Source organism: Vidua macroura, chromosome 2 (genome assembly GCF_024509145.1).
Source record: "Vidua macroura isolate BioBank_ID:100142 chromosome 2, ASM2450914v1, whole genome shotgun sequence".
NCBI lineage: Eukaryota > Metazoa > Chordata > Aves > Passeriformes > Viduidae > Vidua > Vidua macroura.
Window position 1 is genome coordinate 69,213,091 of NC_071572.1, and position 27,757 is coordinate 69,240,847.

At 44.7% G+C, this 27,757-nt stretch overlaps 1 protein-coding gene across 8 annotated transcripts in view; it reads right to left on the bottom strand.

Annotated features, from left to right (window-relative positions):
* Positions 1–27,757, bottom strand: part of LSAMP (limbic system associated membrane protein) — an 889,023-nt gene that overhangs the window by 198,520 nt on the left and 662,746 nt on the right. The gene's annotated exons all lie outside the window — the stretch shown is intronic.

A 27,757-nucleotide genomic window follows, 5' to 3' on the forward strand; every position in this document is an offset into this window, starting at 1 on the left:
TCTCACCATTAACACCACTCCCATTGGAGTCTGGCACAACAAATGCCCCTGGTGTTTGAAGAGAAAGAGACAAAGTGGTGCACGCTAAAATGGAGCTGCCAGCCAGCCTGTGGGCATGGGCAAAGGGATTTTGTCATGCTGCTGAGAAAAGACTATTTCCCCAGGCAACACTTGCAAAGCTGGGAGGTCTCACTTTCAGAGCATGTACTAAAAGATCACACCTCATACCATAACACACTCACTCCAAGCCAGACACTACTACGCCCATTAAATGCCAACTGTACAAAGTCAAACTGAACAGTGGATAATTAATGTTTGTGAAACCCATTGGAAAGACATGAAATGTCCTCGCTGCTCCAGGGTGCCAAAGCAAAGAGGCTGTGCTCAGTCCCCTGCTGCCTGCAAGCAGCAGGCTTCACTGTTTGTTCCTTCATCCCAGCTGAAGGGACAAAGGTACTTGTTATCTATGGCTAGCAAAGCTTGATTCTTTAGTGAGTCAGAGGAAAGATGAGGTTATCCCCAGAGCACCAGTAGAATGCCTGAGTGAACTACCTAATTCTCTGTGATGAGTGTGTAGAAAGTCAGGGTCTGGTATAAATCCTTCCTTGGCTAAGAATGCCTCAGATGTCTGGACAGATGGATGTCTGAGCAAGACTCCAGCTCATGCAGGATACTTGTAAGAGCATGGAAGTTAATGCAGATGTCCCAGGCCTCAGGCTACCAGGATAATCACCACCTTTGAGGACATCTTCTCAAGAATGTTCATCTGTACTGCAAGGCACAACACAGGCTTTGGAACACATCACCTGCTTTCTAACTTCAAAAACTGCTGTGGAAGCTCAGTCTTCTCCACACAGCTTGACCTGGGCAATTGCCTTCTACCAAAAGGCTGAATCACCCCTAAGACAGCAAGTATACAAGAACTGGTTCTCCAGATAAAGATTACAGTGGTCGAATTCCTGGATGACTGAGACTCCAGTGATTGTGTGAGACCTGCCTACCGACTCAGAGGAAATACCCTCTGAGGATGAGCCAGTTCCTAGATGGATAAGTGCCCATCCTGGAGACCCAGTAGTCTGTTAGACAGGTGGTTGCAATGGGAGAATCAGCGGGCAGACAGGCTGTAGAGTCTTGACCCTGTTCTCATGTTGAAGCAGAATAGTTTAGGTTGAGAGTAGCATAGGGAAGATGCTTGCTGGCTGCTGAGGAAAATGAAATGAGCTCCATCTTTGGCACTGCTGATCTATTTCTGGTGAGAGTGGAACATATTTAAATGTGATGTGTGGATTGCTGAGCAAGCCACTTGGAGTTATATGTGCCACTGCTGCCTCAGACTGCCGCTTCATCTCCTATTCATGCAGAGGGTTGAGTAACAAATGATACCTGCTCAGGAGCCGACCTCCAACAGCAGGGGAAATGAGAAGGACCACAATCCTCAGTGCAGAAGCTGCAGGAAGACAAGAGTTCATTGTGCTTCCACAGCCAGAAGAATTCATGAGAAGAATCTTATTCTTATGTTTGCCTGTGGTTCCTTCTTGAGTTCATGATTTACAGTGCTCTGTCAGCACATCTGTCTTACTTTTTATTCTTCTGTTGCTTTCCTGGTGTTTCACTGCTTCTTCTCCTGCATTAGAGGCTATTATGCATCACCTGCTCTGGTCAACAAATGAGCTAGCAGCACATCTCTGCACTTCCACAGCTAGTGACTGAGCTCCAAAGCTTTGATGGGCCAGTTTTGTGAACAGAAAAACAGGGTGGGAGAGAGAGAAGACTGCCCTTAGGTCCACAAGGAGAATGAAATGCTGTTCAAGGTGATAATCCTAGGGTAGCAAGAAAATAAAATGTTTTTCACTTGTTGTGGGCTCATTGCAATTGGTGTCAAACACAAGAACAGCTGGTGTTCTTCTTCTAGAACCTTCCTCCTCGTGTCCTGTGGTTCCAGCCAGCTGGATGCTCATCATAAACCAGGATATGAGCTGGCTGTGTTTAACCTCTGAGGCTTCACATCTAAGCCCTTGCCCAGTATCTCCAGTATTGGAGTGGACCAGCAAGCTCTCACATGTTAAGAAAAGCTCTGCATGGGTAGCAGCCCCCTCCCGTTTCCCACACCATATACTCTGCAAATGTCTCATGGCTCTGTGTGTCTCTTCAGGGGGCTTTTCAGAAAGGTGATGAAAAGGACATCAGAACCACCTCTCTCTGCAGCTGCTGCCACGCAGAACCTTGTAGGAATAGCTCATATTAATAGCTTCAGATTAGTATTTGCCATATCCTCTTCAATTTGCCTGTGATCACTGCAAAGGCAAATACAGAAGCAAATCCCCAGGGATGGTCGTCTTGTATGCACAAGAAAAAAATACCAGGGAAGGGGAGAGAACAGTGCTCGTGGCTTTGTGTGGCAGAGGACTTGCAAGCCAGCATAGGTGGGGGCATCGGGGAATGGCAGCAATATGAGCATGCTGAGTGTGTGCAGTAGGGTGTGCTCACAACTGGGAAGATGCACATGAACACATCCAGAGAGGATCATTAAACTAATGGGAAATCCCATTCCCATGACTGACAGCAGGAGTGAGAACAGGTGGGAGTAACATGGAGGGTGGTGGTTGTGTGGGACAGGTTGCACAGAGTGAGACAAGGCAAGTGCTTGTGGTGGTGTGAGAGGGGAAACTATGAGCATGCAGAAGAATTTATTTCTGAACTTTTCCCTATAAAATGATACAGAGAAGCACAGGTTAACCTGTTCACTTGGAGGCTTAAGTACTGAAAATGTCCTTTCCCTTGAATATTTCCAGCACATAAAAACTGATTCATTTAGCCTGTGTGGGGCAGAAGAGAAAAGAGGATGGAGAGTCACAGAGCTCCAAAATGTGCAAATTCTGCAAGCTGTACAGAACACCTGAACTAAACTCTTATTTGCAGAGTGGTACCCAGAATGCTTTCTGCCACTTTGCTCTTAAATGTTACACTTCCAGAGGTCACCCTAACTTAATTAAGTCTCTGTATCTGGTTAAAGCAACAGCTGCACAGTACACACGAGTTCAGGGTCGGCTGAAACCAAGAGACATGTTCTACATTTGCTTCTCTAGTCGTGGCTGAGTCGCCCATGGGGAGAATCAGTTTGGACAATTGCTGGGAAAACAGATTTGTGTTTTGGTACAGCTGTGCAGCCAGTGTGGCTGAGAACATGATGTTTGCTGTTAACTCTGAGCATGCCAAATGGAACTGTAGGACTGCTGGCTGGAAAGAGCAACACATGGTAGAGAGCCACAGACAGCCTCACTACATCATTCAGTTCTGGCCCTTCATGAGGTGATCTTGAATGCATTGTCTTTGAGTTCCACAGGCTTGGAGCCCCTTCCATGTCAACACACTCGCTGAGATAAGGGGTCTTGACAAGATGAATTACATTGTCCTGGAAAGAGGACTGAGAGCATGCAGAGTTGTCTGTAAAGCACTGTGTGATGTACCTAAGTACATTTGTAGGACACACACAGAGCCTTTTGCACAGAGTCCCATCAGCGTGTCCCGCCTTATTTGCTCAAGTTAGTTTGGAGAAGATCCTGAATCCCTTTTGTTTCATCTGTTGCTGCCTTCTGCTCAGGAGAAACACATAACTACCAGTACCATAACAGAGGGGTTTAGGTTAGGAGGTAGCTTTAGAAACCCTCTCAACAACATTGCAGAGTACTGCTGAGAAAACAATGACATGACCACAGCTGGAAGAGACTCCACTTTAGGATGCAGCAAAATTTTCCTGTCCGAAACATCCAGATGATGCACTGAACCATCCTGGAGAAAGCAAAGGAAAGGAAGGGACAATTTCAAGTAATCAGCTTCCTTGCAACAGTTTCCTTCTCCTTATTTATAGCCACTCTATGATTCAGTCAGGCTGGAACTGTGAGTGCAAACACGGTTTCTTTGCTCCTGGCTCTCCTTGGACTTAATTTGCACAGCAAAGCATCACTCAGTGCCAGAGATTTATGATACGTTCAAAGCCCAAACAAGTCTGGATCTGAACAGCCACATATCCTCCAAATTTCATGGTGGGAAATGTGCCTCTAGTGGGCTACCAAGTAGCTTGTGTCAGATTCACTGATCCTCACTGCAGCTGTGCATGGAAAGGGGCAACTCAGTCTGCTCCAAAGTATTAGAGACTCAACAAACTTGAGCTCAGCTTCAAACCTAGGAAAAGCTCCTGGATGGACCTAACCTTTTGTCAGCAAAACTCCTGGGCCTGGAGACTTACAAACAGACATAGACTCAGATCCAGTGTCAAATTCTGTAAATCAGCTCTTCATGCTTCATGTTACAAATTTCATGCTTGTAACAGTGGGTTGCGCCAAAAAACCCACAGTGGTCATGTGTCTCCTGAAAGCTTGTGAAATACTTGTTTGGGACTCAACACTTTACAACTGAGGTTGCTCTTCATCAGGATGACCCTAATCTTCACTGTTTCTATGTGGGAGCACCGTCTAAGCACCGTCTAAGCTTCAATGGGGACTGTGAAGTTGTTGTCCTGGGGCTGGTATAAAATCCCAGCAAAAGGACATTTCCTATCCAGGGCTAGTCTGGGTGCTACCTGGCTCTAAGCTCACAGTCATTCACAGTTTCCTATACTACAGACTACAAGCCTCTCATTCTTCAGCCTCTCCCCACACCTACCACAGCGCACAAGTGATAAAAGAATTTGTAAGATGAGGAGTCTGTCATCTGTCCATTGCTTTTTTTTTCAAAGATGGAGAAAAAAAGTAATGATCTTGTTCTGGAAGAAAATCAAAGGCTGCCAACAACAGCATGATATGTCAGCTCTTTTAATTTCATTTATTTATTTATTTTATCCAGTTGCTTTAATCCTTGGAGTTTAAAGGCAAAGAATGAATGCAATGTACTGGAAAATGAAGAGCATGTGACAATATCAAAGAGTGAAACCAAAGGAAAGGGGGTGTGTGAATGTTCGGGGAGCCTTGTTAGGAGACACATTAAGGCAATCCAGCTGATAGATGAAGCCTTTTATAAATGAAGAGTAAAGTCTTCATGTCACTCTTTATCTTTCTTTTTTGTTTTAACTATTGTCTCTCTCTTTCACCTCCCCTTGCATTCCTATCCTGCCTCTCCTCTTGTGGACTCCTGCCATAGGTCCCACTTTATATTTGAACTGTAGGGCTGCTGTCGCCACGTAATGATGAAGTCTCCCTCTGCTGAGGATAGCAGAGTCTGTGCTTCAACAGGCCACAGTGGTACCTGCCACTGTGAGACCCTTCAAAGAGACAAAAATGCACCTTATTCCAGCCAGGCTGGTATGCTGGCTCCTCTCAGTCTTTTGGAGCTATAAACAAGGCATAGCAATCAATCACAGACAGTGGGAGCCTGGTTTCCAGGGGATTTTGGCACAGAGGTGGGACACATGCATCACAGAAAAGCTGCTGTGCTGTATGTAGAAGTTGCAGTAGGGAGGTAGGGAGGTAGGGGGAAAGCAACCCAGAAATGCTTTTTATCCTTGATAGAAGAGCAGAAAGACAAGGAAACAAATCACCACATTCTTCTCTTTCAGCCATAACTTTGACATCCCCAGAAAACAACTCCAGTGGAAAAACTGCTGTTGGGTACTGTTTATGATGAGATTCAGCAGGAGTAACTTAGTTCTCATTGTCCCACATGCACACACACACACACAAACACAGAGCTTATTATCTGTGATCTTTCTACATAGTGGATGTAAATGCCAGGCCCGCCTCCTATGAAGCCTCCTGGACTTGGTCAAGCAGGAGAGTTTTACACAGACTATGTTTCCCCCAGCAGTCTTTATGCCTCCTCATGGCTCTCTCCCAGCAGAGGTTGTGCAGGCTCACACACCAGCACAAACCTCTGGCTCTGGTTGTATCCAAACCAGGTGTCACACCCTACCAGAGACCAAGCCGTGACACCTCACTACTGGCAAGCAGAGCTGGAAGGGAATTATCTTCTCTCCGCCTTCCAGAGACTGGCCCTTCAAAATCACAAGACAGAGTCTAAATGTTACTCTCTTCCAGCCTGAGACATTCTTGACCCCTATCCCCAGAAACATTTATCATGGTTTAACCTCAGCCATAAACCAAGCCCCAGGCAGTCATTGGTTCACTGTCTCAACAGTGGGATCAGGGAGAGAATTGGAAGGGTAAAAGCTGGAAAACTCAGGAGTTGAGATAAAGACAGTTTAACAGGGAAAGCAAAAGCTGAGCACGCAAGCCAAGCAAAGCAAAGAATTAAATCACCATTCCCATGGGCAGACAGGTGTTCAGCCATCCCCAGGAGAGCAGGGTGCCATCACGTGTAACAGTTACTTGGGAAGACAAACACCATCACTCCAAATGTCCTTCACTTCTTCCTTCTTCCTTCAGCTTTATATACTGAACAGGATGTCATAGGGAATGGAATATCCCTCTGGTCAGTTTGGGCCACTTGTCCTGGCTGTGTCTCCTCCGAGTTTCCCAGGCACCCCCCACTTCCTTGCTAGTGTGGTGAAAGTACAAGAAGCAGAAAATGCCTTAGCTCTATGTAAGCCCTGATCAGCAGTAAAGAAAATATCTCTATATGATCAACCCTGTGTTCAGCACAAATCCAAAACACAGCTTCTTACCAGGCACTGGGAATACAATTTAAGTGTACTCCAGTCAAAACCAGCAAAATGCTCCTGTGAGGTCCCAAGGCCACAGACCTATAATCTGGAGAGTGGCGACGGTCAAGTGACTGAGCGGGGACGTGATGTGTGGCTGGCAGTGGCTGGGGTGGGCGTGCTGCAAAAAGACCCATGGGCAACCCCAGCTCTTCCCTATCCAGAGGAGCTCCTGTGGTAGGGACTGGCAAAGGCAAGAGTCGTTTGCACACACAGGACAGGCACTTCAAGTTCTGTCAACAGCAGGCTGCTGGGTGAACCAGTTTTAACCACACCTCTTTGTCCCTGATGGCGTGGGATGTGTGACTCTGGGAGCACAGGAGGGAATGACAGATGGATTGGCTGATTCTGTGCTAAGGCTACTGCACTCTGACCAGTCTCTCTGGTTTTCTAGTTCCTGGAGTATATTGCTTAGGATCTGTATGCAAGGTGTCACAGTCCCGAAGTAGATTAAGTAGACTTCAAAGAGACAGCTAATTTCATAAATGATAATAAAACTGGTCAGTCTCACACAGGGGCAACAAGCTTTATATTATTAATTATTGCAAGATGCAGGTGATCTGAGATCTTTGCAAGAAAGGCAATGTAAGAAAAGTCCAGAAAACTAGTTTCTCCAAGGTGAAGTTTGCTTTTTTTCCCCAGTCCTAAAGGAACAAGAAAAAAGAAAGAGGAGAGACCCAAAGACAAATGCCACAGAGCAGGCAGAAGGCAGGTTGGACTTCAGATGACAGAAAGGGCCACTGGAAGCAGAACAGAGGAGACACTTTCACCCTAAGACTGGTGTGAAACACAGCATGCACCAGCATCATGCAAATGCATGGCAGCAGGACCTGTGCATCAGTCCTGGAGCACAAATCACTCCAAGGGGCAGAGGGACACACAGGACAGACACCATTTAAGACAGATGTTTTTTATCTTTTCAATACCAAAAAATAAGGAGACAATTTTCAATATGCAGAGACTGTCAAGCAGGAGTCTGGAACGACTAAATGTGATACTTAATTAAACCTCTATGCTTCTACGGAATGCAAGATTTGCCTCCTTTCTCCTATTTAGTACAGGAAGCCCAGAGATAAAACCTTCAAGTTATGAGCAACTATACCCTGCTGAGAAAAGTGATGGAGTGCTATGCTCCAGAGAACTTAACCAGGCCTCAGAAAATACGGAATTGACACCTAGAAGGTTTTCTTCTTATTATTGCTGCCGTTGTTATTATTATTAGCATTACTATTTTTCCCGACACTAAAAGTCTTCCCATCATGTTCCCAGAGGGAGACAAACAGTGTGTGCCTGCATGTTAATGGCAATAAATGGGGCCACTCTACTTTCCTGATGCACGGGGTTCAAATGCTGAAGGAACTGCTGGAAGCAGGCATAGTTAAGTGAATGCTGGGAAAGGCTGCAGGGCTCATGGATTTTGCACAGGAAAGAAACACAAATACAGGCCTTGGGGATGCATGATCAGAGCTCAGCTCTGCTACTGACTTGATTGGCTTGGTCAGGTTACTTAGGGTCCTGTGCTCTGGCTGCTTCCTTGCAAAACAGTTCAGGAGTAATAGGATGATGACCCATGCTATTCCAGGGACATGGTAAGAACAAGGGCCTAAACGTTTCTGGCATGTTGATAAAATGGATCAGAGAGTGATATAAATACTTCATACAAGGTGAGAAATGGCCCAGAGGGGAGATTTCCTATGTTGCCTGATCAGATGAAGCTGCAGAGATTAGGTGCAAAAATCAAAGGTGAGGAACCAAAATCTGAAGTCTTTCAGTTTGCATCATCATTTACTGTGGCCAAATAAAAAAGCCACCAAAAGAACATGTAAGAATTTCTCATCTGTAAGATTTCCTCATCTATATTTTACTGCCTTAATGTGAACAAACAACTGTGCATGGAATGGGACACTGGAGTGAAGAAACATGCCAAGCACAGAGCAAATTATAAGAGAGCCAAAACTCAGGTTGTAAGTGTTAGTTTTTTCAAATGTGATTGAATATTACTTTAAACTTGATAAAAAAAAGGCATTGATGACTTCCCCTTTGATGTGAATAGCGATCACAGATTGATTTGCTTCCCAGGGGGCCGTGGAAGCCAAGCCTCACATAGCACAGAAGATAAAAGCTGTTGTACAGGTTAAACAAATACTCTGTTTAGCTTTGTGTCTTGCCTCCCACAGTGACCAAAAGCTCATGCCAAGGGATGCCTAGAAGTAAAGAAGCATAGATGATACTTTCCTTGAGTATTCACCCACAGTGCTTCACTCATGTTTTTAGTACCATCTTATTTACTGAAGATATCTCTTGTAGCTTACCTGACTTCCCTTTTCCAATACACAGGACTGCAAAACACCTTAGACAAGAAATGACTCTGTACATGCACCTTATCTTTGCCCAGAACTCATGTACCTGTGAATTCTCTGAAAGCAACTGACATACTAAAAAGGCAGAGGATAAACTTGGTAGGCTTTGTTTCCCTCCTCCCCTCAGCTGCTTCATTTCCTATCACTTTGAAAGCTGTGGCAGCCATAAGCCACAGGTTCAGCTGTGGGGCTTGAGGCATGGGGTGAAGGAGAAAACACAATCTCTCCTTCTGTGCTGCAGCACATCCTAATCATTCTCTGTTTTTCAAAAGTCAGAGGGTCACTGGACCTTGCCAGGACAAGAGTGGTACTTGGGAGCATTTCCTGATAGTGCTTTCTCCTAAGGCTCTTTGCTGAAGTGCACGCTGTGCCCAAATGCACCTCTGTGATTGCCCAGGTGCTGTGGCTGGGGAAGTTGCAGAAGAACTGGGTTGAGTATCCCTGTCCTCTGAGACAGAAAAAGTCCCACCTATTCACTGTGGGTTCTCCTGTCACCCCCCATCATACATACTGACTTCAACTGGTGGAAAAAGAGACCTGTCTCCCTCTTTTTAGAGACTTGCTCCACTGCCAGGACTTGAGCCAATCTCATCATCAGGGCACCTTAGTGTATCTTCTGTTGGTAATGACACCTCACATCTTACAATTACATAGCCTGGAACCAGCCCCCCGCCCCCTGAAAAAAACCCAAAAAACCCTCATGTCCTTCATGGTGTTTACTCTTTGAATGCTTCCAGTCCAGTGAAAAGCCCAGCATGCAGAGAAAGTCTGCCAGGCATAAAGAAAATGGAAGATGCTTTTCAGAAGAAGTAAAAAATTCAACTTTTTTTAAAAATAAATATATTAATAAGGGAGGGAGGGTACCCTAGTGAACCAGCAGAAAAAACAAGACTTCCAGGACAACAACTGTAGTCACATTCTTCCCAGCATGCTTGTCTAAGCTCTGCTGGTGTTAGTTCAAAACACAGAGAAGGCACAATCCTCAGTGGTGCTGAGCAGACCCCAAAGAACACAAAAGGTACTCAGCTCTTAATAGAAATTGCTCATAATGACTGAGCGTCTCAAGTACATAAGCTGCTCTGAGGGGAGGCAAAGCCATTTTCTTGCTGAGTTTGAAACTAAGAGCTCTGTTTGGCAGCTGCCATTCAAGTCACGATCAGATCTGGCCTTTCATGAAAATGCAAGCTCATTAAAACATCCGGAGAAAGGGAGGGGAATGTGGTGCAACCCTCAGCTAGAGGGATAAAAAGAGCAATTGAAGTCAAAACCAGAGCTTGGTAGTTATAGGCAAGCAAGGCAAAGGGATGAAGGGGAGCAAGGCTAGATAGTACCCACAAAATATTTCCTCTAACTGTCCTAAATGAAGGAAGAAATAGGTATTTACCTTTAGCTGTTGTGGGATATTTTCTCTCTCTCTCTTTTTTTTTTTTTTTTTTCCTTCCTTCCTCCACAAACACAGCTTGGCTGCTGAACTACACAGCAGATAAATGATGTAGAGGCGGTGGGAACTTGTGGCCTTATTTAAACAAAGGCTAGATAGAGTTATCTGGATCGATTGAGCCAATGCTTCCTTGAGTACTAATTCAGGCCAAACAACTGCTACTGAGAATAAGCTCAGCTGGTCTCCCTAGGAAATGACCAAGCAAGATGGAGACGTAAAGAGCAGCTTTTGACATGGGTGCCGACCGGGACAGCTTTGCTTCCACATGAATGCTACTTTATATAAACAAAGAGTGATCCTCAGACTGTCTGAATTATCTCATTACACCCCTACCTAGCAACTTAGCTTAAGATGAGCCCTGCTGGCTTGGAACAAGGGCCTCTATAATCCTTTTTATTGAAAGTGGGCAGTGAAGTATGCTTAAAGTAAAGGGGTTATCCATCCCCACAATATCCTCTCAGCTTCCAGCAATCTGCCCTGAGTGGGCCTGCCTTTATTTTAGCTCATATAACTTGGGAAGAGGTTTCAAAGTGAACCAAATCCTCCCATGCACTACTGTAGATCAGTGTATGTGACCACTCTGTTACACAATCACCCAATTATCTCTATCTGGTAATGATTCCCTGTGTGCCTGTGTGAGCTAGGAAATATACCACATTAACCCACACACTTTTTAAACTCTCTTTCAGTCATTAGTGCCACTTGGGACTAGGCTTGCCACTTCTGCTGACTATTTAGAGCACTGGAGCCTGAGTCACTGCGTCTGACTCATCTTTTTATGCCGGTGTGACTCTGGGTGTAATGGAGCAGTGGTGAATCACGCCCTACGTAACTCCATTGGCAACAAACCAGTAACTCCCCATTCTCTGCTCCTTTCCCTCCTGAGACCTGTAGGAAATGCAGAAAATGCTAAGCTCCTGACAACAGCTAAGCAGGTTCAAAGCATGGGTGACCAACCACATCGCAAGGAAAGAAAGAAAAATCACAGGGTGAAGCTTATTTCAAATGATGCTGTTTTGCAGAATCTTACATTTGTAACCCTGGGTCTGATCCTTAGCACAGTTACTGGTTCAAAGTGAATTTTATGTCTTTAAAAGACACCAGCTCATCTGCTAAACAGAAGGAAGGTGCAGAGGTGCCAGCAGCATGACTCTCAAGAGGTCAGACTAGCATCCCAGCACCTTGGCTTCCAAGACAATTAAGACTTGCCTCAGTTTAGCCCATCTTTGACTATGATATAAAAATCAGTGCCAAAACAGTTCAATAGCATAACCCTCTCCTTTCTCACAAACTTACTACGAAGCCAAACGAAGGAAGATTGGAAGGTCACTTTTAGAACAAGAGGACCTCTCATGGGAAGAATTCACACAAGATGCTGGCTAAGTTGCAAAATCAGAAAACTCCTCACAGAGAGCAGCTCTGAACTTTTGTCTCCCAGCAGCTGACAGCAACCTTCCCTCTCCTCATCCCCACACACCAGCCTTGCAAAGCTGTGAAAGTGCAATCCATGAGTCAGTGACAAATGCCCTTGCTCCAAAGCATGAAGTATGGTGTTGCGCTAGATCTTTAAAAATCTGTTCAAGATCCAGTTTTTTACAGGTTGTGGCAGACCCTTCCTTTGAGTCCTGTGTGCTGAGGGTGGCAAGTGAGCAGCCCCTCTGAGGACCCAAGACCTCAGAGATGTTATGGGACAAGTAAGAAGGAGGGATGCACAGGGAGACAAAGGTGGCTTGGTCACAAAGCTGGTGTGTGCGTGTGTACCATGGTCCATTTCTTTCTTCCTGTAGCTTTTAGGTAAATTTGCAACAAAAAGCTTGTCTGAAAAGTAATCTGTGTTCCTTCTGCCTTGTCAAACTCTTCAAGGGAAACATTATTGCCTTAATTGCTTAATTCCAATTCACATAATACGGTGCCCTGACAACAGCAAAAACAGGGATGCAAAAGGAAGATTAAGAGCGACATATGCATGCTGCCAGCCTTTCGCAACTGGGAAAGTGAAGTTGAGAACCAGATAGGACAAGCAGCCCTGCAGGCTCCCAGCTTCCGACTCACTCACTTCCCAGAAGCCTTTCTCACCCCTGGAGACCTCTGCACTCAAAGGGTTTTCACTGCACTCTGGTGGGATTCCCAACTGTATTGCTCTGCCCAGATACTTTTATTCACGGACTGTGTGGTCTAGAAACTTTCAGAGGTCCTGGTGGCATGAGCTGCCCCTCAAAATCTGAGACAGCAAAATGCTGCATGCCTTGGGCATGGAAACTTGTCCTTTGCCTTGCATTGCAAACAAATGAGGTCAGAGCATGGCAAAATCTAAGCCTAGACAAACCAATTCCTCTTGGATCTCCTATTCTACTGACCAGTCCTGATATTTGAAAGATTTGACTAATTTTTTACTTCACATGTCAGTGCCTTTCCAAGTTCATGAATATTAGATGTTGGACTTCCTAGATAGTCTCAAGAAATCCTGTTCTGACAGTGCTTCTTGCTTGACTGGCAGATGTAGATGTATATTAGAAGACCTCCAGAAGCACAAGATTCCCATAATTACAAGCACAGGACATCTCTCATGAGCCAAACTCATTCCCACTTCTGAAATAACACAAGTGCTTCACTTGCAGAAGACAATGGAACCATTTTCCTACTTTAAAAAGCCAACAGCCCTAAACTTCCAAACCTGACTGCAGTGAACACACAGCAGAACAACAGGGAGATATGAGCTTTCAGCATAAATTCTGGCCATTTCCTATTTTATCTGCATCATCTTCACACCTTGTTCCAAAGCAGAGCACAATCTTACAGAAGTTCTGTGCATATCATGAGCTGTGTTTTGTGTCTCTTGATTCTATTACTCCCTCTTTCCCCATACATCAGGCCTAAAGATTTATGCTGAAGATGAGGCTGAAGATTTATGTCAAAATTAACACAGACCCCACTGATTTAATGGAAAGGAAATGTGGGATTGATGCCTTTGCAGATACAAATGGGATAGAAATCCTAACTTGGACTTTGGCTGCATGTGAGCATGCCTGTACCATACAATTGCATAGCTCTCATGTTTACACAACTAACTTTGGCACTACTAAAGCAGCTTTGAAAGGTATGGAATAACCCTCAAATGTGGGCACACAGATACTCCTACAAAAGTATTTATTGCTTATCCCTCATCTATTTATATAGTTGTAGGGGTACAAATGAACTGAGGCAGACAAGCCCATAGGACACAAACATTTCCGGATTTCTGATCTGAATTTGCAGTCTGTGCCTGTCTATACATAATTGAGACATTAAACAAGACTGTAACAACACAGAGTAAAACTAAGAAAGGGAACATGTTCCCAGAGGCAGGATTTTGCTGCTTCTTGACACAGTTTGTTGAAAAGCTGTGTAACAGCCAGAGGCTATCCCTGGTCTGGGGCACCTGGGAAAAATGAACCTTGTATCCTGACTGATAAATTGGGCTCAAAGTTAGGGAAACGCCTCTAGTAGGAGTCACCAGTGGTGTGACCTCTCGACTGAAATAAAACAAGCAGCACAGGCAGAAGTAAGAAAAATCAGAAGCCTGCTGGCTTTTCTGTTTGTAATGAGAAGCTACACTGTTTTAGTTCAACTACAAAGGAATTTGCAGTAGCAAAGCAGAAGATACTTGTGGAAGAGGTGCAAACAGTGCTCATTTAGCAGCTGTGTATGAAAAAATCAATGAATGAGACGTGAACCAAGCAGATACGTCAAGATATACAGAGCAGGTAAGCAGAGGAGTTTTAACAACAGCCAGTCTCAGAGGAAGGAAGAGGATCAGCAAACAGCTGAGAACAAGCAGAATGGGAGGGAGATAATGAAAAGACCTAGCAGATAAATGTGAATGTCAGATGGCAGCAATCACTCTGCATCACAGCAAGAGGACTTCTTTTCTCTCTTTCACTCTAAAAGGCATGGGAAATAGAAGTGCAAATTGGACCCTTAATATCTGTGGGCAGAAGGGGAGAGCTACAGTTGGTGGATTATAAAAGCTGCAGCATCAATCCCTGCTACAACAGAGTAGGAAGCAGCTGTTGTCTTTGCCATTAAGCCCCTTCCAAGACAGCTTATTGAGGACTCAAGCAGTGCAGGAACGAGTCAGAATCAGGAACTATTTAATATGGTTATTTAATATGGAAGCTTGTCCAAACACTATTCAAAGTGCTTGTAAGGTAGTTGTCGCCAGTGCTCTCCTCCCCCATTCCAGCCAAGACCCAGAAAGGAAGGAACAGCACCAAAATGGTGCCTCCCACAGACAATGCAAGTAGATGTCAGCAAAGCAGGTAAAGGAGGCTTGGGGTTTGCTTCAGCTTGGAGAGAGGACTCCCTGCAGGAGGCAGCAATGGCCCCAAGGAAGAGCTGCTAGGAACCTGTCTTTTAATGACTGCAAAGGGACAGGCCCACACCTCATAGAACATCAAAGGCTTAAAAATTAAATTCACGAGGTGTCCCATGGGCTCTGAGTAATGAAGAGGCCTTGGCAGCCTGGAACCAAGGTAGGGTGCAAGTGGGGATGTGGGCTTTCAAAGGTTGCACTTAATTAAAAGAACAGGCTGCCAAGAAATTATTCCCATGTTGGACTGAGAGCAAAATGGAGAAGATGCACTGGAAAAGTGCTGCTCCTAAGTGAGGCCACATAATATACACATTCTCACCATTGGCATGCAAATCTATTGCTGGCCCTGATGCTGTCATAGTGGGTCTATGGGGAGGATGGGGTTTAAACTTGAAAGTCCTATGGTCAGTCTAAGGGAGCTCTCTTATTTTAGGAAGCTGCTACATGGCCCTGTGAACACTCAGGGGTCAATCAGAAATGGGACCTAGCCAGACCACCGCTGTCCAAACATGCCTGTAAGGCTGGGAGACTTCCCTCCTCTCCGCCTCTCCAGAACTTGCTTTCATCCTTGAATCTTTAATAAGCTGAAGCACAACTCCACAGCCCAACAACCTCACCTTCTCCTTCACACAGATGCATTACAGCTATGGCTTTGATCAAGCTCAGAACTGGTGATTGCAGATCCTGCATAAAGTATGAGACTCCGTTATTTATTTCTCTCTCCCCTCCCTACCCTCAAGCATTCTAGAAGTCCTATCCTCTCTGGGGGTATGGCACATCTACAGATACAAACCAGAAGGTGGTGGCTCTCCCCCACCCCTCTGTCTTTCCCGACTGTTGTTTTTTTTTTCCCAGCTCTCGTCTGCAAGGTGCCCTCTTCATATTGCTCTTCAAAGTAAAATGCTTTTCTCCCTGCCTCTCTCCTGATGCAAAATATCTGAAACCCTGTTACAGACCTCATATGCAATGCCTGCTTGGCTGTAACTCACAGTGAAAGATACCTCCTCACCAGCAAGAGTCTCCCTGAGCCTTTTACCTATCTCAATATGCTACATCTCCACCACCCCCTCCGTGCTTTCATTTTCAATTGCATGTAATCAGTTTCCAGCTCTTTAACATTATTCTGAGTGCTCTCTTTTTTAAGAATTTGCTATTCCACCCTAAAGCACTCGAAGGGAAAGAAACACACACATTTTAATTAAATTTCTCTCCGTTTTTTTCCCTTTCATTTGCATATTTATTTTTATTTTTCCCCATTTCCAACCCCAGGGAAGAGAAATAAATAAATAAATGCGAAAGGGAGAAGGATGTGGAACAATGCATGCAAGGTGACTGGGATGCAGATCACAGGCATGGGCTGGAGGTGGAGGGGATGACAGCTGAAGGGGAGAGAGGGGAGGAACAATCCTGCAACTAAACTGAAAGTCATACCTAAGGTCAGGTATGGCAGAAATCCAATGATGCTCACAAAAATGCTTTTAGGAAACGAAGAAAGGAAGCGGTAGAGAAGACAGACCGTTTTGAAGTATCATAGTACGTTGATGAACGTGAATCAACTCCCCAAACTCTAATCTTCAACAGATTCCTGACCATATTCTGCTCCTCCATTGGATTTGCAACTTGTACACCCAGGATGTGCACTTTGGGATGCTGGGCAGAGGCCATGCTAGGTTCCTGGGCTGCAGGACAGAACAATGCCCCTCATTTTGGAAATGACAACAAAAAAAATAAATCAGCCCAAAGTCTAATGTGACTGACAAAAAAGGGTGTTTTGGAATGGGCAGAACTAACAGCAACAATTAAAGGAGAATACCCGAACTGATTAAGATAGTACAGATGAAGACTTCATCATTAAAAAAAAACAAATAAAAACCAACAAAAAAAAAACCCAAAACCAAACCAAAATAAACAAAGAAAAACAAAAAAAAAGACCAAAAAACCACCAACAACAGACAAACCAAAACCAAACCAAAGCAAAAACAAAACCCCAAAACAAACAAACAAAAACTCCATCAAATAAACAATTAGCTCCCAAAACAAACAAAACCCCCTAGATATTTTATGTCCCTGGTGTAATCTTTTCATATTTTCCTTTTTTTCCTCATTTTTTTTTAATTAAATGTGAATAAGTCCATGAAATTTGGCATTTGACTGCACTTGTTCCTATTTCCTTTTTGTTTCCAGGTTTTGATTTTAATTTTGGAACATGGTATGACCTCCTATGAACCTATTAAGGGATTTCATCTTGTAGCAGTCTACTTGTATAGGTTCACATTTCATACCTGCTCTTTTCAGGTTGCTTCTTCCCCCAGAATCTGTGGTGGCACTGAGGTGATGATCGGGGAATACAGATTTTTCTGTGGAGGACTGAAAGTCAAAATTGGGACCTGCCAGCATGGAGTCCCTTTGCAATAACGTGGAGATCTGTTACAGCCCCATTTTGCACAGAGTTTCATTATTACTCACACATCACCCAAGGACAGTGTCATCATTTTTTCTCTGTAAAAGGCATGTTGGGGTATTCAGGGTTCTCTTCTCCCCTCTACTAATGACCAAGTCTTTTCTGCAATCTCTATTCATCCTGATTACCTCTTTAACTGGCTCTCCCTGGGGCTGCCTACTCTTGGTATGTAAAGAATTTTTCATTGCTTGTGTTATCTTTGGCTATTTGTTCCCCAAATTTTTTTTTAATCTGTATTTCACATCTCAGTGCTCCATTTTATGTTCCATTCTATTAGCATCACTCGGATGGAATATCCAATTTTTAAAGTATTCTTTATCTGACTTGAATAAACCAACATAACTTGGTATTTAAGTGCATGAGTTTCTCTTACTTTTTTGCTTCCAGGTTTTTATTTTGTTTTTCATGTGGGGGTATGGTGCTACCTTCTGTGACTCTAATAAGGGACTTTTTTTTAAAGCACTTTCCCTGCTGGTTCTTTGGGTTTCAATTTCATAACTTTTTGCCTTCAGGTTGTTTCTGAATAAGTTACTTTTTTTTTTTTTTTTAATAATCTTTTTTTTTAATGTTCTTTGCTACAGAATTTCTGTCTGGAATAAGAAAATGATAGACATCATTTTATTAGGGTAATTTTCACTCCTTATATCTGTCCTTTCACAGTCAGGCTCTGACTTAAAGGCAAGGCCATACAAAAACACTTCTTCCAACCCTTTCAGAGACGGCAGGAACAGACAAGGTTTGAGCCAGAAACAGGCCAAAGCAAAATGTGGCTTAGGAAACACATTTAAGAACTTAAGTTTGAGGCCCGCCCCAGTCCTCAGCACTTGCTGGTTTATCCCTAACTTAATGGGAATAACAGAATAGCAGAAGCAACTCTCACACTGCGCCATTTCTGCTTGCCCTGTTTGACTGCAGAGGTGCCTTTCCTGTACCATCCTTCCTTTCCTCCAAAGGTAGGATGGCCTTGCTATTGTCTGGCAAAGGCAAAGCCACCTCCATGTTCCAAGCACCAGTGCAACATGGGCACTTTCCAGCATTCTCCCCTGAATATTTTACACCTTTTTCTTAGAAGAAAATAAAAGGAAACAGACAAGATGCCTCTTAATAGCTCAAGATGGAGAGCCAAGAGCTCTTCTCCTACCACTGCCAATGCTGTTGACACCTCTTTCTCCAAGACCAGTTCCCTGAGAAATCAGGCTCCCATGGCACCTGATGTGCCTCTTCTGCACCACCACGAATGTCAGAAGAAAGTGCAACCCTTCTACCAAATCCCTTCTGTTTAACACAAAGTACTTGGGTTTATTATTTTTGGTCATGCCTCAGAGTCCATTCAGAGCTGAAGCAAAGGGTCACTTTCATTCTCTGGAGACAGGTTCACTTTCCATGGCTGGATAGAGCCCACAGTCAGCTCCCTACAGTCATTTCCACTTGCCCAGATCATCAAAGCTCTGCAAATATTCCATGTACAAGGATCCATTTAGGAAACAAGGGTGACACTTGGATGAACTACCAGACCAATGGGACTTAGACTCCCTGTGCATGCTGAGATGTAACAAACATCCATCAAGACTGAAACAGGTCTACTGGCATCTGTTTTTGGACAAAGATCTTTTCCTGTCCCTTCCAGCCCTACAATTTAAGGATACTCTGTTTCATCCCTTCCAGATGCCATATTCCATTGGGTGGCTGGAGTTGATTTGTGGTTTTAAAAATTTCAGGCTGTTTTTTACCCAAAGTGAGGCTCTACTGTGGTGAGGCTGCCAGAAGAAAAAAAGAAAAAATCCACCAAACCCCTTGCAGCTGTCACAGGCGCTCACTGCCTCAGTGCCTCCAAACGCCACTTGGCTCCCATGCGTTGATGCATTTACTGTACTGGTAATTAATGCCGTTAGCTTTGTAATTAAAAAAAACAACTTTTTGCCTTTATACTTGGGGTGATAACGCTGCAAGTAAAAATTAATTAAAACGAGATGAATTGCCTTCAGTTAAACGAAACGGAAAGAGAGGGAGAGGGGGGGACATGGAAAGGAGGGGGTCATAGTGGTAGCGAAGAGAGAAGGAGGCACGCTGGAGCCCTGCTAATGAAGCAAAATGATACTGTCGGCATTTTAAAAGATTTTTCCCTTGGCTATGGTACCTTCTGTTGGGTTCTGGGTTAATGGAGCCTAAAGCTATACGTCTGGCAGGGAAACTGTGTGAGCCACCATGGCCCCATCTCCTTCATAAGGTCCACAAACACACCCGCCCATGTTGCTTCAAGTCCCTCCTCCTCCTCACCTTCCTACCCCCCACCTGGCTACGAGGGGTAATGGGCTGTGAAATTGGCTTTTCTATTATTATTAATTAGATCTGATGTCAGGCTTTTTGTTTTGGTTTGTGTCTGGGGTTTTATTCCCTTCTTGAAGTAAGGAAAATATGTACATGCCTGAAAGAGGGGGCAGACTTCTTACAAAGTTGATGCTGGGAGACAGTCCTAGCAACTGCAGCACACTTCTCTGTAGAGGATGAGAATTCCTCTCCCTGCTTTTAGATGACTTCTCTGTTCACTGCTTAACTGTTTCTGTCCCCCATAAGAGTCGCATCTCTAGTCAGACCAGAGAAGGAGCTGTTACCAGAGAGGATAAGAAATAACCTGTTTAAGAGCTGAAGGAAGCCTCTGGCAGCAGAGGAAGCAGACAGCCTTGCTGAATGCAAGAGAACAGAAACTGCACAAGACAGAAGAAACAGAAGCATTTCATTAAGTCTCACATGAGAGAGAAGAGCTTTGTTGGACAGACCTAAATGGTTCAGATCTAATTGAAATTCATCTTTGGAAATTACTTTGAATTTTATCATTGTTACTCCCATCTCATTTCCTTATTCGTAATGTGTAGGAATTTAGCAAATGAGGGAAGAAGAAATTAACAGTCTGTCCGAAATCAAGTGATAAGGAGCTTCTACCATTTACCCACCCAACTATCCTGTGGCACACATTACTTTTCAAGCCCTTCAGTTTGGGAAGTTCTGAAGCTACCCCTGTATAAACTACCTGCAGAGAGAAACCTACTTTTCCATCCATCACAGCTCCCTAAGATTAATACATGATGCCAATGGGGGCTGTTGACTCTAGATAGAAAATAATAAATAACCTTCTCTGGATCTATCTATCTAGAAATACTTGTCTATTCTAGAGTTAATATTAGAATACTTAAGTACCGTGGGTCAAGAGGAAATGCTGTTACTGTGAGAAAGAGCAGCAGTTCCTGCAGAGTTCTCATAAAACTTAAAATTACTGAGACCCTATAGCCTAAGTTTAAAACTCTTGATCTGTAAAAAATTCTGCAGCTTTTCAAACCAGCACTGCTTGTCCATTCTCCCATTTTCCCTCCGGAGCACCTTGTCACCACGATGGCCAGTTTCAGACGTGTGCAAACCCACTAGGAGCTTAGTCCTTAGGACCAACCCTCCCCCTCAGCCTCTGTAAGGTCAAAGAAACATGGTTTGACAGCAAAACCAAGTCACACAGAACCTGTGGCAACACTGAAGGACAAAGTCCTGAGTGTTTGCCCTAAACAAACATGTCTTCAGGTTGAAATTCAGTTTGATTTCAAGCAGCTGGACCCACCTACACCCTGAAGCAGGGGAATTGATTTTGTTTTCAGGGTTGCACCCACAAGACCTACCATGAAGATCTACTGATTCACCTATGGCTGATGGGAACAGGATGCTTTGCATGTCTGTGACAGCAATGCACTCTCTTAAAAACCAGCATCCACAGCTGTCCCACACATGGGGGAGATAGGTTGTCTCCACTTTTGAGAAGGATGCTAGAGTTGCCATTTGGGGAGAGCTTCTGAGACTGGGGAAGAGCAAGACCAGCTCTTTTCCATTAAAGTTTTCCCTCATGTTTTATGTTCTCTTAGCTGTAAGTGTGGTGTGGCCACTGCATGACGAAAAAGGAAGGAGAGGTGACGTGACCCTCCTAAAGGATTTCAGAGCTAGGGTGTACTCCAGGCCTAGTCTAATGCTTGCTGGGTCTGACATCTGTAGGGCTGCTCTGGAGGACACACTGTGCTGGCCCTGGCAACTCCTTCCGAATCCAGTTCAACAGGGCTCAATTTTTACAGCTACAAAATGAAGATAATGACACTCATTCTACTTTTGCAGGACACCAGGAGTTCTGCTGGTGAAAAGCAACATACCAGAGCAAGCCTGACATCCTGGAGAGCTCAATGCAAACTCTTGCCCCACTCTGGACTTTCCACCTCAATTACCCTGCCTATGAAAGCAGGACAGTACCATTCATTGGGCTCTGCAAAGGTGAGGCTAGATAATTGATTGACAAGGTAGAGCCGCTACCTTAAACCAAAGTCATCCTGGTGTAATGTTAATGAAGCAACTGAGTGAAGCCAGAAGTGACTTTGGCCCTTCACCAGAGCCAAGGCATTGTCTTGACCTTTACAGCTATTCAGGCTGTCCAGGTTACTTCAGAATTTCAGGTGAGACCTTGGCCTGGCTGACAGCTTTGAAAAGACAGTCAAGGAAGTAGAAGAGATACATAGAAGGGTGAAAAGTGAGTGCTAAGAACATTGCTCCTGACCTTTTAAATGGGATTTTACAGCCATGGTTTGGCTGAACTTGGGGCCTGACTGCTGCAGTGCCATAAACTTCTGTCAAGTAATTTCTGAAGTGCCACATATAAGCAAGAGACAACATCATCCACCCCCAGTATGTACATCTGAACAGGGGATTTACAGACTGGTGTGAGAAAGCAGGGAAGGAGGATGTTGGAGCAAAGGGTGGGGTGTGGAGTATAAAGAGTCTGTGTGAAAGGGCAGCTCTTTTTACTGGAATAAGTCTCTCACATGACTGTGGCATTCTCCCCTTCAGTTCAGATGGGTTTCATTTTTTCAGTCCTAAAGGAAATAAATAAACTGGGAGCGATGCTTTTCTGACTGTCATGGTAAATCAGGCATCATTTCATTACAATCAATGGACTTCCACCAGCAGAGAGCTGATGTGAAAGAGATGACCATTAACCCCAGAGTATATAACCTCCTAGCCATCCCCAATCCCCTCCAGATCTGAAAATCAGCCGTTCTTTTCTGGCTCTTAGAGGAACCCCAGGAAGAGAGAGCCTGCAGTCAGACTATAGCTGCTGAGGCATGACGCAAATTAGACGCCAGTCTCACTTCTCCACAGCAGTGTCAGCTCCTGTAGGGCTAAACATAAGACACTGAAAAAGCATGGGGAGAAGGGATATTGAGCCAAACCTGGCCACAGCTCCCATCCAATCCATCCTGAGCAAGGACAGAATGAAAACAAGGACGAGGAAAATGTCTGCTGTCTTCTACTATTCCCATGATGGGTTATAGGTCCCTGGCCAGCTAGTCCTGAGTTTGCTTCAACAAAAATTTATGTCCAAGCCATTTTAACAAGCAGAGTCTTTAAGCCCCTTCCCTTTAGTGGCACCAAGTGACACGTGGCTGTAGCTGAGGAAGGACCTCCTGAAATGAAGAAACAGTATTTTTGCTGATGGTAGTCATCTGTTGTATTTCGCAGGTGAATGACAGAAATTCTTCTTAGGGAAGTAAATGGGAGTATTTCAAGGTCTGCCATCATTCCATAGCATGGAAAGATAAAAGCAGTGAATTGACTTCTAAACAACACTGTCTGGAGAAATCTCCTCCTTCCACACATGCTGGTGAGCTGGGTCTATACATGTCAGCAAGTTCCCCTCCTTCTGGACATTTGCAGAGAACCAGCAAGCAACTCATCCATCGCACAAATGTAAATTCTTACCGATCAAGCTGGCTAGAATGCCAGACTGCCTTGGGACAGCTTAAACACCATTCTTGCCTCAGTTATTTAATGCCCAGGATTTAGAAGGGGTGGAGTATCATTTGCAGGTTTCCAGGTTTCTGTCACCCCTCTGGGTGACAGACTTCAGCGGCCTCAAAAATGCTGCCACTTCAGGGCAGCTGCTTAGAAACGGGCAACACTGAGGGGAGGAGTGAGGTAGGCTGCTTCATTTAATTCAGGACCATAGGGGAACACTAAGGAAGACAGAAAACAGTTTTTTGCGCTAAAATTTTCTGAAGTACTGGTGCTACAGACATTTAGAGCCATCTCGTGACTCTGTGGTGGGGACCTCTGCAGCTCATCATAATGCTGCCTTCCCCACAACACAGAGGCAACTGATCCCTTGCTGGGACCTTGGCTTAGTGCTGAATGAGAGAGAAATCAACACCTGCTGCACAGCCACCAGCACCCCTGGATTTGCATTACAGATCTGCCATCCAAACATGCCACCAGCCTAACGCTGTTTAGACTGGAGGAGATCGCTGCCCTGGGAGGTGCATCTCCAAGAACCTGGGAGCCAACATGCTGCTGCTCTGCTCCCAAGCCAGCAGCAATAAACAGAAGAAGATGCTTTAAGGAACAGCATATTCATTCTAGTTTTCATCTGGTACTAAATACCTAAGCCTCCACCTGCCTGAATCCTCTTCCACCCTTGCCAGAAATCTGCTGGAGAAGAAACTAAAAAAAGGAAGATGAGGCAAAATAAAGCAAACTGCCAGGGAAAAATGTCCAAAAAGCTAGCCCAGAGGACAGGGGAGAATCGAGGTCTCCACAGATGAGTGCTTTTAATTAGGAAGAGGGCTGAACAGCAAGGAGCTTATGCTAATGAGTAGTCTCTTTTAATCAGCTTATATTTTAAAAACAGCATTTTTTAACAGTCAAAATAGTTCTGAAAAATGGTAATTATCAGAAATGCATTAACATGGAGTGGGGTGGCTAGCAAGCTGAAATGATGGAGACTGTGTCTGACGGAAGGGGACAGCATTGTCATGTGCGGCAATGTAGGGATGAGGTGGGAGGGCTTCTGGGGCTGGGGCTACTCCCTCTGACATCCCTGGCCTGTGAATCTTCCTTTCCTCCCCGCTCTAATTAATTCTTTCCATCCCTCTTATGTTCACCAGTGTCCCCCTCTTTCCTCCCATTGGTGAGCTCTCTCTGCACACAGAGACAACCTTGCTCTTTACTTGTCTCTTTATCTCCTCACCTTTCCCCCGCCCACTCCTCCAAGTACCACCCTGCAAATGTGTGGTGCAGAGGCCTCTTCCTGCTTGTGCTACTACAAACTGCCATGTTGTAGTGTCTGCTGAATGTGGATGCTGATTGTCTGGAGAATACATTTACTGTGTACTGTGTGTACACCCTCCAACAAGATAAACTGAGAGTTTGCAGTCCATGCCTGAGGTGTCCATACTGACTCCACAGCTGACCCCTCCTGAACAGCGAATCCCTTTACTCTTAGCCAGCCTTCCTGGAGATGGGCACATATTTGCATGCAGCGGAGTACAGAGAAATTCCCCTCTCTTTACAACTTCCTCTTTCAGCACTCTGTCCTCTCCTCTGGAAAGGGACACTCTACCAAAAATGTGCAGGATTCCCATCACCTACACGCCCTCACTCTACCCTGCCCACGTGAGTCTTTGTAACAGCCTGCCTGCTTCTCCAAATGGTTCAACACCCACCAATATTTCAAGTAGGTGTTACCAAGTGAAATGAACACCAGTTCACAGTATCCTACTTTGTCTGAGGAAACAGATCCAGGCATGTGAAGCCATCTGCTCTTGTAGGGTTGCCATCCTCGTATTTCTCTGTAGTATGTGCAATAAAGAGTGTTACCAGACATCACTCTCAAGCTCACAACAACCTTGGGGCAGAAAACAGGAGGGGGAGGCAGCACATCCAACATGCCACATATGGTGGGGTGAAAGAGAGAGACAGAGAAAATATACACCAAAGGCTAGATAGAGCAATAGGCTGCCTGATGCTTTCACATGCAGTGGAAGGTGCTGTCGTTCTCCTGTCTGAAGCTGGCTTAATCCTAAATGTTTTTCCAAGATTCCTGCAGCAAAGTAGAAAACTGGTTCAGCCATGGTTTCTCACCAGTCTTGACACCAGAATACAGACTGTAGCCTGTACAGATGTTACTGTCCCATACAAGAAAAGCTGGCTTTGATCCACCACTTACAACTGAGCAAAGTCTCCCTGGTGCCCTCGGGTTCAACTTGTGTATGGCCAAGGCCCAGGAATGTGGCAAGTCCTGTTCTGACTGAGCAAATGCCACTTGGTAGCGGGGCAGCTTCAGCCCCACTCAGCTACAGCTACAGGGCTCAGCTACCCAGCTACAGGGTCTCTGCTCTGATCACCCTCTCCAGCTTCTCAGGTGCAAGCTCCCAAGTGATGGGACCTAAGGGCATCCAACTGACTGACAAAACTGTGCTTCAAAGAGTTCCTGCCTCTATTGGAATCAAGCTTACGGCTTACAAATCTCATGGCACTGAAGGATCAGAAAGGGCTTATAACTCTAGTTTTACAGGATTAGAAAACAATCAACCACAGTTTTGACCCACCCTTTTTCAAACCATCGCTGAACCAATGTGCATGGCATTAGCACAATAACTTGGTGTCAAAGCCTGAGGCTGTTGATATATGTTTGTGCATGGCATATCATCTTCCCATGTAATCCCCTGCTCTACTTTCTCACCCCTGTCTTTGAGGGCAGGCATTTCTTCGGTGAAAGGAAGCAACTGTAAAGTTGATTATTTCACAGCTGCATCTGTAAATTATGGTGTCCAGGGCTAGCCAAGAAAAAGCAACACCTTGGGACATGACCTGATCAGACCTCAAAGCAATGTTCATACAGATCTGCAGTGACAACTTGAATCAGGAGACATCCAAAGAAAATGGCATTCTGTACCATTTGACTATGCTCCTCCACCGAGACCATGACACTGCTGATCCCCCTCCTGATTTGGGGAACATTTAAGGACACAGGGACCTGCAGGAGTGAGGAAGATAACTGCAATGCAAAACCAATACTATGATCCCTGAGACCATTGAAGATCCCATATCATGCTGTATTTTTCCTCTTCAAAACATTTTTAAACTCACATCAATTATCCATACCATATTAGATGTATTAGTAGTAATGGCTATTTATAGAGCTGTAGTTTGGATTGGGCTGCTATACAAGGAAAAAAAAAAAAGAAGACTGTCATGCTTAAAGGCTACAAGTCTAAACAGTGAACTAAATGCCAGAGCACATAAGGTTAAATATCCTAAATAGCTTCCTCCCACTGACAGGTGATGAGATTGCTATTAATTCAGTGTAGAGGTAGAAAGCGTTAAAATAAATGTTAAAATAAATTACATGGTAAAATAGATTACACAAACTGAGCACATTAATATGCTCTAATAGAGATTGTTGCTATAACAGGATTCTTTGTTCTGGAGCAAAATACCTCAGTATTACAGGCAGGCCAAAACAAAAGCCCCCTGCTGCTGTAGTGAAAGCTGGACTGGGATTATAAACAGGATTTTCAAAGCAAAGTTGTTCCTTTCCAACAGAATTGTGCTGCTGAGAACCAGTTGGACTGGTGTCCCAAGGCTGGGCTGCTCTCCACTTTGAATGGATGGGCAAAAGCATCACGTTGAGATACCCTCTCCTGTATCATCTGATGGGAGTGCATGCACCTGTTGTCTTCCTTGGGCACTGGTGCAGGCTGAGTGTAAAACAGCACCATCTGTTTTGGGCTGCCAGCCTGTGCCCCAGCACTGGAACAGGGGATCTGCGTGCACCAGGGAGGGAAAGGCAACCTTGCTGCTTCCTTCAGTATGGGAAATCAGCAGCTGTGCTCTGAGCCAGCAGCAAAGAAAGACTCCCCAAAGGCAAATTCAGCTGCGGTACTTGGTTGGCAGCGGCAGCACCACCCCCTCCCTGCAGCTGCCTCAGCTCTGGGTTCCAGTCTGGATGGACCATATGCAGGGGTCACAGAGCACCCAGTGCCTGCAGGTCCATCTGGCCTTTGTACTCTCTGCTGAGGTGCTGGCAGGTGTCCCACCTGGCGTCCAGGTAGAAAAGTGGACAAGGGGAAGATAACTCCCACCAAGAGCTCCATCAAAAGCCACCTATCAAGAGCCAAAAAGTGACATCAGGAACGTTGCACCAATGCTGGTGCTTAATGTCTAAGACCAAGAGAGTAGTGAACCAAGCTTCCTACTGCTTCATATTCCATGACCCTACAGAGAGGAAGAGCTGTGAAAGCTAAATCTGATCCTTCTTGTTGGCACCATAGAAACTGGTACAGTGAATCAAGTGGAAGCACAGCAACATAATAGTGACCCCATGAAGTGGTATTTCTTAACATTTAAAATGTGTAAACATATTTATCTCTTTTTACTTTCTTCTTTTAGAGTGAGGAAAGTGATCTTACATAAAATATAACAGAGATGACACAGATGCAGGTAAACACGCATCCATGTAACCACAGGCAAAGGTCTCCCAGTCTTCTCATCTGCCTCTTTTTCTTCTGACTCCCAATTAGCCAGCCTTACAAGGTCTGATCTGTTCCCTAATCGTTCCCTTCTCATTACTCCACCCCGTGTGCTTCTGTGAGATCTAAGAAGAGAACTAACAAGGTGCCTGCTGCAAAACAAG